Source organism: Heteronotia binoei, chromosome 1 (assembly GCF_032191835.1).
Source record: "Heteronotia binoei isolate CCM8104 ecotype False Entrance Well chromosome 1, APGP_CSIRO_Hbin_v1, whole genome shotgun sequence".
In the NCBI taxonomy this organism is placed as follows: Eukaryota; Metazoa; Chordata; class Lepidosauria; order Squamata; family Gekkonidae; genus Heteronotia; species Heteronotia binoei.
The window spans coordinates 210402648-210416480 of NC_083223.1; positions in this window are offsets into that span (position 1 = coordinate 210402648).

Genomic DNA, 13833 nt, shown 5'->3' on the forward strand with positions numbered 1-13833 from the left:
CATTTTTTTCTCCAGGCCAGTTTGGCCAGCGATCCTGGAAGTTTTTTGCCATCTTCTGGGCATGGAACAGGGGTCACTGGAGGTGTGAGGAGGGAGTTAGATGTGAATTCCTTGCATTGTGCAGGGGATTGGACTAGATGACCCTGGAAGTCTCTTCCAACTTTGAATTCTATGATTTTTCCATCAGCACAGCTCTTCTGACAGAAAAGATGATTTCATTCCTTCCCTCTCTGTGTGGGCCTGTAGCCAGGGCTGCGAATTGGAGTGGGGGGGGGACAAAATTGGGGGGGGGGTTACCTGGAGGGCCCCTGAGCCAGTGTTATACAGTTTTCAGGGAATTCAGTTTTTAAAAAATAATATTTCTAATGCTATTCTGTTTGTAATGACTAGGAACGCAAGGAAGACAGCTTGGCCTTTCTGTTAAGTTTACCAGGAGGCTGAGGGAAATGGTTTGCTGATCAGATCCTGCTAAACCCATCTGGAGCAAGGGAAGACCAGTCAGGACACAATGCGGCCTCCTAAAAAGATCCATGGTTTCCTTTTTCCTGTACAGCCAGATCTTGCCAAGGGGCAGCCTTGTTAGTATAGCAAATTTTTAAAAAGGAAAAAAACAACCTTGAACTCCTTTCTTACATGTCTTTAACTTCCCCTTCATTTTGTTCTTTTCCTTACATGATCTGCCTTTCATCTATCTGCAGTTCTGATTTTTCTTTCCTATTTTTCAGTCTCAGTGCCTCCTCGCCCATCCTGGTTGGCAACTTCAGAATGTATTTAATAATAATATAGGAACAAACCTCTGTTAATATTATGAAGAGATGGGGAGAGTTAATATTCCCCTTTATCAATTAAAGCAGTAAAATAATGCTTTCCCCCCTCCACCCTTAACATGCATAATAATAAATGTTAATCTGCCTCAGTGGTAACAAATGAGGAACAGAAGTTATTTATTTATATCTTGCCTTTATCGCCAATGGGGACCCAAAGCCGCTTACATTGTCCTCTTTTATCCTCACAACAATCCTGTGAGGTAGGTTAGGCTGAGAGGGTATGACAGTCCCAAGGTCACCCAGCAAACTTCCATGGCAGAATGAGGGTTTGAACCTTTCCCCACTAGGTTTGTTCTGGCATCGGAGCTCTTCCCCCACCCCGACACTTCTGCCTGATTTTGCACAAGCTGCCCAGAGCTGCAACTCCCTCCACCTCTTTCCCATGGCAAGCAGGATCCTCTGAAAACCAGTTTTTGCCTGCTAAGGAAAGAGGTGAGGCAAGTTGCAGCCCAGGGGCAACTTGTGCAAATTTGGATGGAAGTATTGGTGGAGATACAGCTCCAGCGCCGGAACAAACCTAGTGGAGAATTGGTCACAATCTCCCAGATTCTAGTCTGACACTTTAACCACTACAGAACCTTAGCATCCATTGCAAAATAGCATTGGGATCTGAAGATAACCGAGGCCAAGATATTTCAGTTTCTTTCATTTTCGCCCCTGGAACTCCCATAATCATCCTGAAGCCTGATGGCCGATTTTGAGACTCCATTTTAGTTTCTGATGAGTTCCATCTCCCACAAATAGAAAGATGGGCTTGTGGATCCTTTTTTTATTATAGATGCATGCTAACAGCCAGCCAAATAATCTTGTGATATTTGGTTTGGATCAGGATCATATTGGGGGATGGGACAGATATTTTTGTCCAAGGGCCATCAGTAGCTCTCAGCAGCCCTACTTGTAGCTCTGGAAATAAACTTTCCCAGGATCAGTCTGCTGGTGAGAAGAAAAGGGGAAAGATTCACAACACTTGTGTCTATGAAGCACTGGATCCAGCCCATAGAATGTGCCTTGAATATGAGGAATGAAAATTATTCCTGAACAGTTTGCCATTTATTTTCATTATCTCTATGTGAGTTGGGGGAGGAATGAGTGGGTGGGAGAGATTCCCATACAGAATGAAGAGCAGTGAGGGTGACCCGCCAATATCAGCAAGGAAACAGATGTAGAAAATAACCAGTGAGGGAAACCTAGAGAAAAAGTGAAAAGTGACAAGCAAAGCGGTCCAATTTATGGTCATTTGAAAACTGGAGCAAGAAAAAGCAAAAAAGAATATTATTAATGTGCTAGGGAAGCAAACACATTTCAGCTGTTTCTGCCTACCACTTGTCCTCCTTGATCTACAGCCTCTGATGCTGGTATAGTGGATATTCTATTTTTATTTGTTTCTTTTATTGTACTTCTATCCTGCCCTCCCCACAAGCAGGCTCAGGGCAAGTTACAACCAATTAAAACAGTTAAAATACAGTTTCAAGGAATCAGTAGATCATGACATAATACTAAGCTAACAAAACATTCTCAATTTCCAGAAAGTCCCAGTAGAGACCATGTATATGCCAGATGGATCAGAGTTAGGCAATAGATATTGACCACCTATAACTTATCTATAACACAAAGATTGGCGGAGGGGCGGGGGGAGACAGGAGAGGCCGTTATACAAAGGCCTGGCAGAACAGCTCTTTTTTGCAGGCCCTGCAGAATTGTAACTGATCCTGTAGGGCCTTGCCTGGAAGTGCATTCCACCAGGCTGGAGCCAGGATCAAAAAGGCCCTGGTTGATGCTAAACAGACATCTTTGAGGCCGGGATCTCCAGAAGTTGCTTTTAAGAGGAGTGCAGGGCTCTGGGGAACATATGGGGATTTAGATCTGGCATTCCATATGTACACCAGAGATTTTCAGGTCCTTCTTTCTACTGCAGACCCATGAGCTTCCCCAAAAATTGCTGCACATGGTCAAGGGATTTTGTGGAGCAATACTGAATGCAAGGGGCTGCAGACAGAAGGGGGAAAGCCATTGTACTGCTCATGTACCAGGTGCAGGAGCCTTTCAGAAGCTTGACCTGGAGAGAGAACATTTTGCCAGCAAAATTCAGAGGGTTTTTCCATCTGGTTAGAGAGGTTCAGGACCAGCCTGTTCCTGATATAATACAGAGAGCATTTAGCCAGCAACATCCAGAAGGCTTTTGTATCTGGTTTAGGAAAGAGGTTCAGGACTGGCTTGTTCCTAAATTAATACATGAATTAGAGCATTTTGCCATCAAAATTCAGAAGGCTTTTGCATCTGGTCAGAGAAGAGATTTAGGACTGGCTTGCTCCTAATATAAATATAAATACTTAAGAGAATGAGAAATTTTGATGAAAATAAAGAGGTTGGCAGAGAGCATTTTGCCAGCCAAATCCAGAAGGCTTCTGCATCTGTTTAGAGAAGAGGTTAAGACCTGGCTTGCTCCCAATATTAACACTGAATTGTAACAAGAGGCTGATAACTTTGAAGAAAATGGGAATACTCCTGAGGAAGACATTTGACAAAATAAGCCTACATCTGGATGCTCATTGGATGGACTTTTCTTTGTAATATTGTAAAATTGTACTTTATAATGTGTACAAAAGATTTATGATTCTTTTAAAAAATTACTAAATTTTGTTAGCCAGTAAATCACAGTGTTCAGAGTTTTTTTTTAAATTTCCTAGAAATCAGTTTAATATAGTTTGAGCTTTTTTTCCTGTCTGTTTTAAAAAATGTTTTCAGGAACAGTGAACATTTATTCAAAATAAATGATTATCTGTGAACAAAAAATATCCATGTGAAAGTAAATCAATCCAAATTAGCATTTTAATAAACTGAAACGTTGCAAAAAAGAAGCAGCAGCAGCTTGACCTGGATATGTCAGGCAGATTCAGGCCATTTTGAGGTAAGCACATGTGTGGGTGTATATATAAGGTAAAGGGTATATATATAAGGTAAAGGTAGTCCCCTGTGCAGGCACCAGTCATTTCCGACTCTGGGGTGACATTGCTTTCTCAACATTTTCACGGCAGACTTTATGGGGTGGTTTGCCATTGCCTTCCCCAGCCATCTACACTTCCCCCCCCCCCCCCAGCAAGCTGGGTACTCATTTTATCAATCTCAGAAGGATGGAAGGCTGAGTCAACCTATACATATAAAAAACTGTGTTGCCAGCAGCTCACCTTGCCTTCCATTGGCTGAGCTGCATGTCACTCAGTCTCAACAGAAAGCAGCCCAATCCTCCAGCTCCAGGACAGACAAGGATTGGGCCACAAGGAAAGCTACCTTCACAGCCTATTGGCCCGTCCCTCCCTTCTTACACTGCACTTATTTTTCCCTTGGTGGATGTTGCTAGGCAACCATAGTATTCCAAGGTTGGTTCTGTCAGTAAAAGGCAGGGGGAGGAGGACCTTTCAAGGCCTATTTTGACCTTTGAGAGAGAACTCATTGGACCAGTCCTGACTACAGTTGCCAGCTCCATATTGGTGGGAAATTCCTTGAGATTTTGTGGTGGAGTCTACAGAAGCCAGAGTTTGGGGAAGGGAGAGGCCTCAGCTGAATATAATGCCATAGAGTCCACCCTCCAGCAGTTATTTCCTCTGGGGGAGAGAGATCTGTTGTCTGGAGTTTAGCTGTGATACTTCAGGCTCCACCTGGTGGTTGGCTACCCTAGGCCTGGCAGCGCTGTCTGGGTGACTCGATGCCACCTGACTAGCATGACTTAACTAAGGCTGGCTGCAGCAGTCCCCCTATAATACCCAGTATGGCATAGCAGTTAGCACTTTAGAGCAGGGTCTGCCAGAGCCAGGTTCTTGCTGCGGAAGCTGACTGGGTGATTTTGGACCAGTCACAGACTTCCAGCCTAACCTACCTCACAGGGTTGCTGTGCAGATCAAAAGGGGGAGAGGAGAATGATATCAGCTGCTTTGGTCCTCACTGTGGAGAGAAACTGTCCTTTTCCTAGATAGAGGCTGTATGGAGGAGGGAGGAGATGGAAAGCTGAAGTCAGAGGGGCAGATACAGGTAGGTTGATGGGTGACTGGGAAGTAGATAGGATTGTCAACTCCAGGTTGGGAAATTCCTGGAGAGGGTGGGGTTTGAGGAGGGGTGGGATTCAGACAGGTACAATGCCATAGACTCCACCCTCCAACCCAGCCATTTCCTCCTGAGGAACCATTGTTGCCAATCTCCAGGTGAGAGCTGGAGATCACTCAGAATTACAACAGCTCTCCAGACAGCAAAGGTCACTTCGCCTAAAAAAAAAAAAAAGCTGCCTTGCAGGGTGGATTCTGTGTCATTATATTCTGCTGAGGTTGCTTCTCTCCTGCTTTGGTCCCCACTGTGGAGAAAGACTGTACATTTCCTGGGTAGAGCTGCAGGAAGGAGGCAGGAGATAGAAAGCTGATTCAGATCACTTCTCCTACAGAAAACAGCCACTTTGAGGTGCATTCTCTATGGCATTCCATAACACAACCATGCCAGGCCAATAAAAACAAATCACGCCAAGTACACATTAATGCTAAAAGCCGCAAGGCTGAATTCAACAGGAAAAGGTGACAGCAATGCACAGCAGATGAAAGGAATGCTGATCTTCAGCATCTGTGTGATAGTTATCATGCTAGGTGCCCAAGACACTCTTTCTAGAGCCCATTGTATTTATTTTCACAACGGGCCTTTTTCCTACTAGTCTTATAAGCATGAACTAGGTTAATGAAGAAACCTGAAAGGAAGAAAGTTGATCCATTTGAAATGTGTTGGAAGAGAGTTTTACAGATACACAGGCCACCAAAAAGACAAATAAATTGGTTCTAGATCAAATCAAGCCAGAACTCTCCCTAGAAGCTAAAACAACTAAACTGAGGTTATTATACTTTGGACACATTATAAAAATATAAGACTCACTGAGAAAGAAAATAATGCTAAGACCTGTGCCGGCTCTGTGCCGGACCCGGAAGTTACAGCTAGTGCAGAACGCGGCGGCCAGGCTGTTGCTCGGTCTCCCAAGATGGGAACATGTACGGCCGGGGCTACGCGAACTGCACTGGTTACCGATTGTATACCGGGTCCAGTACAAAGTGCTGGTTATCACCTTTAAAGCCCTATATGGCCGAGGACCAGCCTACCTGAAGGACCGTCTCTCCCCGTATGAACCCCAGAGAGCACTGAGGTCAGTAGGAAAGAACAGACTGACTACCCCTGGGCCAAGACAAATTAAACTACAGAACACTCGCTCTCGGGCCTTTTCGGCCGCAGCCCCACATCTCTGGAACCAACTTCCAGAGGAGGTGCGGGCCCTGCGGAACCTTGATCAGTTCCGCAGGGCCTGCAAGACCACCCTTTTTAAATTAGCTTATGAATAACTGAATTATACCGACAACGAAGAAAATCCGCCATCAGCATCAACTAGAAGAGTGTCAAGGATAGCGTTATAATGTTTTAGTTAATTGTTTTAATCAGGTTTTTAAGGTTAATTAATGTTTAATTTAATTTAATGCTTCTAATGTAACTGTTTTATTGTTGGTGCACCATTGGTCACCGTATTGTTAGCCGCCCTGAGCCTGCTTCGGCAGGGGAGGGCGGGGTACAAATAAAATTTATTATTATTATTATTATATTATAAGAAAAGCTGAGGGAAGCAGGAAAAGAGGAAGCCCCAACATGAGATGCGTAGTCTCAGTCAAGGAAGACAGGGCCTTCAGTTTTCAACACATGAGCAAGGCTATTAAAGATATTTTGGAGGTTATTAATTCATAGTGTTGCCATAGGCTCAAAGTGACTTGACAGCACTTTTTTTTTTTTGCCATCATGGCAGCTGACCTGTGGAGACTCTATAGGGTTTCTAAGGCAAGAGATGTTCAGAGGTAGTTTGCTATTGCCTACCTTTGTGTCGCCATTCTGGTCTTCCTTGGTGGTTTCCCACTCAAATATTAACCAGGGCCCGCCCTCCTTAGCTTCCGAGAACTGATGAGATCAGGCTAGCCAGGTCAGGGCTGACAGCACTTAGCACACACATAATGAAACATAGCTTCTCGAATGTAATCAGAATTGATGACAAACTTGTGTGCAGTTTTCAAATGAAGTTCTTTCACTTGCAGAAACCAAATGTGAGCTGAATGTATACTAGGGAGGAGTTGGAAGTACTGAAATTATGCATCATAGTAAGAACGATATAGGCATGCCCTAATGTTCCATGAGCTGGTTCTTAATGTATAATGATCTCATGAGATGTGGGCTTGTATGCATGACCAATCAGACAAATACCCATGGCTAGTGCATGGGAGTAGGCCAAGTAGGCGGCCACCTAGAGTGCCACCTGGCCTAAGGGGCACCATTAGGTGCCCCTTCTCCTCACACGCAGTGTGTGTGCTCCTTGGAGCCTGCCTTTCCCAATGGAAAGCAGGCTCCATAGAGTGCAGATGCTGCTTGGCTGGTTTTGTGTTACAGACCTGGGAAACATGAAAGCAGATGGTGCCTGTGCAGTGCGCTCCTCAGAGCCTGGCAGGGATAAATTAACCAACTGTAAAAGCTGAAGAAGAGCCAATTACAGTTTCTAAAAGTCGGCTCCTGTTGAAGTTGTATTCTGTCACTCATCCTTCCTACTCTACTTTAACAGAGCCATGTGGTGGGAACCATAGCTCAGAGGTAGAGCATCTTTCTCGCATGCACAAGGTCTTGTCACTGGCACCTCCAACTAAAAGGCTCAAGTAGAATTCTCACAACTTTTATTGCATAAACTCGCCATTTTTAAAAAAATAAATTAAAATTTAAAATAAAAAACTGTAAATTAAAAATGTAAATAGTTAAAAGTTTCTTCATATCTCCAACAATTCTCCGTTTTTAAATTTTTTGGGGGGGGGGGAACGCTAGTGGGCAGCTTGCCTAGGGCACCAAAAACCCTAGCACCAGCCCTGCGATAAAATTTATAATCTGATGACATTTCAAACAAAATGCTTTTCAGTTCAGCTGATTGTATACAATGGGAGATAACCTTGTCTTTGAGCTTGAAAATGGATCTCTGCATTTCCTAACATGTTACTGTGATGGAAAGTTAGCCGAGCATTAGTCTTAACAAAGATGTGTTCGCTTGTGACATGCTATTTTCTCTGTCCTTATCTCTTAATGAACTAACCTCTAATGCTCTTTACAAATCAGGATTGCAAAGCATGTTATCTTTTAAACATTTCATTAAGGTCAACATTAGATTTAATATGAAATAGTCTGTAATAAAGTGTATTAGTTCTGAGTTTTGCTGGAATACTACTGTTTTATTATTTGCAAACTAGTTTAAGGAAGGTTAGCCTTACCTTGAGGAGCCTGATATAGCTTTGCTCAGCTCCAACTAAGCAGGACATGCACCAGGAAGCAACCATTGTCCGGTATTAGAAGATATCCAGGACAGAGGAATCCATGGATTTTAATCCTATAAATTGTATTAAGGCTACTTAGGAATAATTAGCTCTGCAAGAACTGTTCATACTTTCTGCCCCTCTTAACATGTTTGATAAAATTTTCTGTGTCTTGGAGGAGAATGGGGTGAACTTCCAAACTTTTTTACATTCTAAAAAAATCTACACCTAAGCAGAAATTACATTATTGCTTCATGTAAACCCAGTATATATTTGGCCCATTTCAGATATAAAGCAGGCAAACAAAAGATTATTGGTTCTAAATCTTAACATTAAACAAACAAAAACAGATAGTTGCACATGTTCAACCTCTAGTTAAGTTTGTTAGTAGATTTGTAAAGTGTGAAAGGGTTATGTAGGTATGGAGAAGTGGTACAGGAAACTTGGAAATAAGTTCCAGTGTTGGGTTGTATGATTGCCTTGGCTTTTCAGTAGGCAATTATTTTACACATAAGAAAACTGGCCATGTTAGAATGTGATGCTAAATGCCATATTTCAAAGTTAATAATAGTATAAAGTAGGTGTCTGAGCCAGTCCAGAGCTGGTCATGGAAGTGCAAGCTCCAAAGAACTTAAGCAACACAGCCACCATTACAGGAATCAGTGTGTTTGTGTATAGGCTAACCCATACAGCGGTTCTAGATTATGCAACTAGTGCCTCTTTATTAGTCTTCCTTGCCTCTCAGGTATGTGGGTGGGCTGCTTCATGCTGAATGGACCTTTTGTTTCTAACAGTTGAGTGTTTTTGCTTGATCACAAATGGCTGAGTCGCATCCAGATGTTCAGCTATAAATTGAATATATACTTGTAGAATTAAATTGGGTTCCTTCTATGATTAATTTCAGTAATTTCCTTCCCCAGCCAGGGTTATAGCATTTAAAGAACTGGAGAAATTAATGGGAAAGATTTGTCATTTTACTGTAGCTGGATGGCAACTAAATTATCTAGTTCTAAGGTACGACATTTCTGAGAACCAAATGCTAATGTTGAGAGTCTGTGGCTCAATGATAGCTTATGTATATGGTATGCAGAAGTTTGCTAGTTCATTCCTTGGCCTTTGCAGTCAAAGGTTTTGTGTAACAGCTATTGGGAGCTGCCCTGGAGAGCCATTGCCAGTCAGATAGATAGTACTGAGCAAAATGTTGGTCGAACTCTGTGTAAAGCAGTTTAGGGACAGCTAGTGTGGTATAATGGTTAATGGGCTGAAACAGGACTGGGAGACCCTGCTTCAAATCCCCACTCAGCCATGAAGCTCACTGAATGACCTTGGATGTTACTCTCAGCCTATCCTAACTAACAACGGGGGTCTGTGAAAATTAAAATGGAACAGGAGCAAACCACGTATACCATCCTGAAAATTTTGGAAGAGAGGTTAGAGAAAAATGTGATAGGTGGCTTCATCTGTTCATACAGCACTCAATAGCACTACCCCCTGGCTTGTGGGCATTTAGGATAACCTGTCTGCCATCACAAAACAACAAAGTAATACTAGATGAAATGGTTCTAACCTAAGAAGGCAATCCTTATGTTCTTAAAAGGCAGTTTCAAGAATAGTTGGTTTGTATGAACTATATCAGTCTTGGTGGCTAGATGGATTTGGGAGTCTGTAAGTTTATATCCTTTGCACAATGGCGAATACTGGCAATGTGCTTTGGGCCATATCATATAATTTTAGATGTATATCGAGGGTTGCCAGGCACAGCTTGACAACCAGTGAGAGAGGCTAGGGGAGGGCTGCCATCACGTCTGAGAGAAACCTGGAAAAGGAATTGCTAGAAGCTCTGTGGTTAAACCGTAGAGTTTCTGGTGATTCCCAGAGAGGTGTGACATCACTTTGGGGTTTTTCCAGAAGTAACTTTATGCTGTTGGCTTGATAGCCATTTTCTTTCTCCCATCAGGAAAACCTGAAAGTGATGTCATACCTCTCTAGGAATTAGTGAGAACTCTATGGTCTTAGCAGCCCCGTGCCACAGAGTGGTAAAGCAGCAGTACTGCAATACTGTGATCTGAAATCTCCGCTCACAACCTGAGTTTGATTCCGGCGGAAGCTGGATTCAGGTAGCCGGCCCAAGGTTGACTCAGCCTTCCATCCTTTCGAGGTCGGTAAAATGAGTACCCAGCTTACTGGGGGGGAAGTGTAAAAGACTGGGGAAGGCAATGGCAAACCACCCCGTAAAAAGTCTGCCGTGAAATTGTTGTGAAAGCAACATCACCCCAGAGTCGGAAAGGACTAGTGCTGTCACAGGGGACCTTTCCTTTTCCTATGGCCTTACTACTACTCTATGCAGTTGTAGGAAATGGAAGCTGGGGCTGGGGGATCCCCCACTGGGGAAGTTTGCAACCATGTGTACAACTAACATACACCTAAAGTGAAGTGAACAGCTGAAATTAAAAGTGAATGCAACCAGTGTGCTGATACAGTTATCAAGCAAGTACATTTGTAAGGTTGTAATTCCACTGAGTGTATCTGGCAAAAACAGGTTTATTGAGAGGTAAGATGTGAAATAGCCCCTTAGTGTATTGGAATGAAAATGCAGACCACTGTGTTCTCATCAAAGGTGAATTTACACATGAATAAAAGTGACACAATAATTGTAGGGACACAAATAATGCAAACAAAGGGGGAAATTAAACATGTATTTCAACATTTTCTTTTAACAAGTACTTTCTTAAAATATGTTTTAAGAATCTACATTCACATTTGCAAATAATATCTACAAATCTATTTAAATGGCATTTACAATATTGCAGAACCTCTTGTTTGACAAGACAAATTTTACAAGTTGCACAAATACAAAGCAATCAGTTCAAAAGCCCCTCATAAACTGAAAAGCCTGACCTTGTATGGTCATAGAGTTTCTTGTTGCTTTGTTTATGACCTGTTTTCCTTTCCTCACTGGGCAGCCTTCATCACTGGATTATGTTCTTGCCAAGGGAAGAGGTAAACAAATCAGATGGGAGAGGGTTCCATTTGTTTTTGCTTGTCCTGTCCCATGGAAGGCAACACAATCCAGTGGTGGAGAAAGTCCCCCTTTCACAGGAAGAAGAAAAGGGACTGGTTGATAAGAACCAATTTCTGCTATTTCATTAACAAGTAAATTCTGTGCTATTCCTGTGTCCTGAAATAAATCTTTTTTCTACAGCCTGTGAATATCTAACGCAGTGAGTGTGCTCTTGATGTTAGCTGTGAGAACAAGATTTTCCTCAGTGAAACCAGGTATTCTGAAACATCAGCAGAAGAATAAATTGGAACAATAATCATGGAACATGAGGACAGACTCACATCTCTATGAGTCAATGTTCTAAGCCTGAACTCTCTATGGCAGCATGAAGCTTAGATGTGATATAAAACAGTCTGATGCTGCATATAAAACTACAAGAAAAACTAATTAATCTTCCACAGCTTTTTGTTGGAAATATTATATTGACAAACTGCACACATTACAGACCAAGTATATACAAAAGATTCCTACCACGTTGCTTACCATACTCAATGGCATGTGTATATTGTTTGCTTGTTTTGCTATTCACAGGAGACACCCTAAAATCTGATTTCTAAAAGTGGATTGTGGGATACTAAAAGGCAGAATTCTACAATTTTATGCCAATATTCTATATGGAGGTGCATAGCTGGTAACATTTAACAATCTTTTCTGTTAGTAAAAGAGTAAAACTTCAGTCCTGAGATCAACATTTGCACTAAAAACTCAGTTTACTTACGATATGATTAGAACTTTGCCTTTAACTCCTTTCTGTCCTTTTCCTATACCCGAGCAGTTTATTGAGCTCCTTTTGTTTGGTAACTGATCTCCAGCTCCCTGCCTGTACAAATTTTTTTTATAATCTTCTTCCTTGGTGACTTTTCCTCCTTTCCACTTAATTTATGCCACTAGCCTTCTACCCGCTGTGACCATGCCCCCCGCCCCTCTTTTAAGTCCCTGCCCTGGCGTCTTGTTTTATAACAGCTTCAGAATTGTAGTTCAGGCTCTGCATTTCTCTAGATGCAGCAAGGTCTTCATACCTGGAAGAGCTCAGTTGTCTCCTCCTATAACCTGCATCTTTTAAAATTGACTCATCTCCTGTCGCTTCTCACTCCCGTGTGTGTGCTTTATGATGCAGCTACAGAGTGGAGCAACACATTGACTGTAGAAAGAAGATCCTGGGTTCATTCCTGATTGCTCCAGTTAAAAGATGTAGGGCTGGGAGATATATCATCCTGTGATTCTGGAAAGCCACTGCCAGTAAGAGTAGACCCTGAGCTATATGGACCAATGGCCACTCAGTATAAGGCAAGTTCTTATCTTTATATGCAATTTATGTCTTGTGTTTCCTTTTGTCACTCTCTTCTAGCAGCAACTCTGTTTGAGCCACTCTAGCCTCAGCTTTTCCCTCTCACTGGTCACTGTGCTCACTCATAATCCCTGCCCTCTCCCCCAGCCTGTGCTGGACCATTAGCATGTAGGTCTTTTGGATAAAGACCAGGTCAGCTGTATGTTCCATATAGCCCTTAGAACACAAAAGGACCTAGCTAAATTTTTCATAGTAAGCTCTTGCTGCTTGAGAAAGGAGTTTACTTCTCTTGGGAAAGGCTTACCTGGCAATTATATGTATGCATGTATAAATAAATATAAAAGATAAAATTTCATGCAGAATAAAGATAAAAATTTGTTCTTTCCCACTCATTATTACAACTTATAAAATGAAAAGGTATTTGTGATGACTATGTGTAGAATAATACACAATCATGTTACATGTAAGATGCATTGAGTTAGCATCCTATGTAGCTCATGGTTTGATTACAGGAATTACTATTTTTTTCCATTGCATCCAATTTCTTTAATATATGGATCGTGCTATTATTATTAAGGAATTTGGGATCCAGATGCCTGGGAAAACTCTCAAACTTAACTGTTGATTGCTGTGGCAACTTTTTCCTCAGCGACCAAGCTATTTCAGGGTGGTCGCTACAATTACTTCACAAAATGCAGTGTAGTTTTACAACAGATTTGGTTTTACTGGTGTGCAGGTTAAACAAGTGAACCTAAATCTTTTCACTAACTGAAATACAGAAATATCTACAATTATTAGTCATGATCTCTTGACAGTACAGCACCTGAACAGACGTTGGTAACAAGATACACCTTAGCTTGATGTTCAGATCAGCGTGCTTTTGTTTGCAAACTTATATTCAATATTTAAATGTGCAGTAGAACTTTCTTCTATTTTTGTATGCCATGGAAATGTGGCCAAAGTCATTTCTGCAGTAACAACTTTGAACAATACCCAGTATTAGAATTTGACCTGAACAATAAGCTAAAATCTAATTCCCTTTCTATAAATATTTCTACTCATTTGACGTCTTAGTTTTTGCCCTACGCTATATATATTTAATGGCTTTTAGCTATCAAAAAGTATATAGATTTTTCCAAATATATATGTAAACTTAAGTACAAAAATATTTAACTTTAAATTCTTCCTTTTACTTCCTGATGGCATGAGACAAGGTAGTGCCAATCAGTTCTCCATATTACAGAATGTTAACACGAGTTGCGAACATCAAGCCCACTCCCCCTAGCAAACTGATGTATTTGCTTCAAA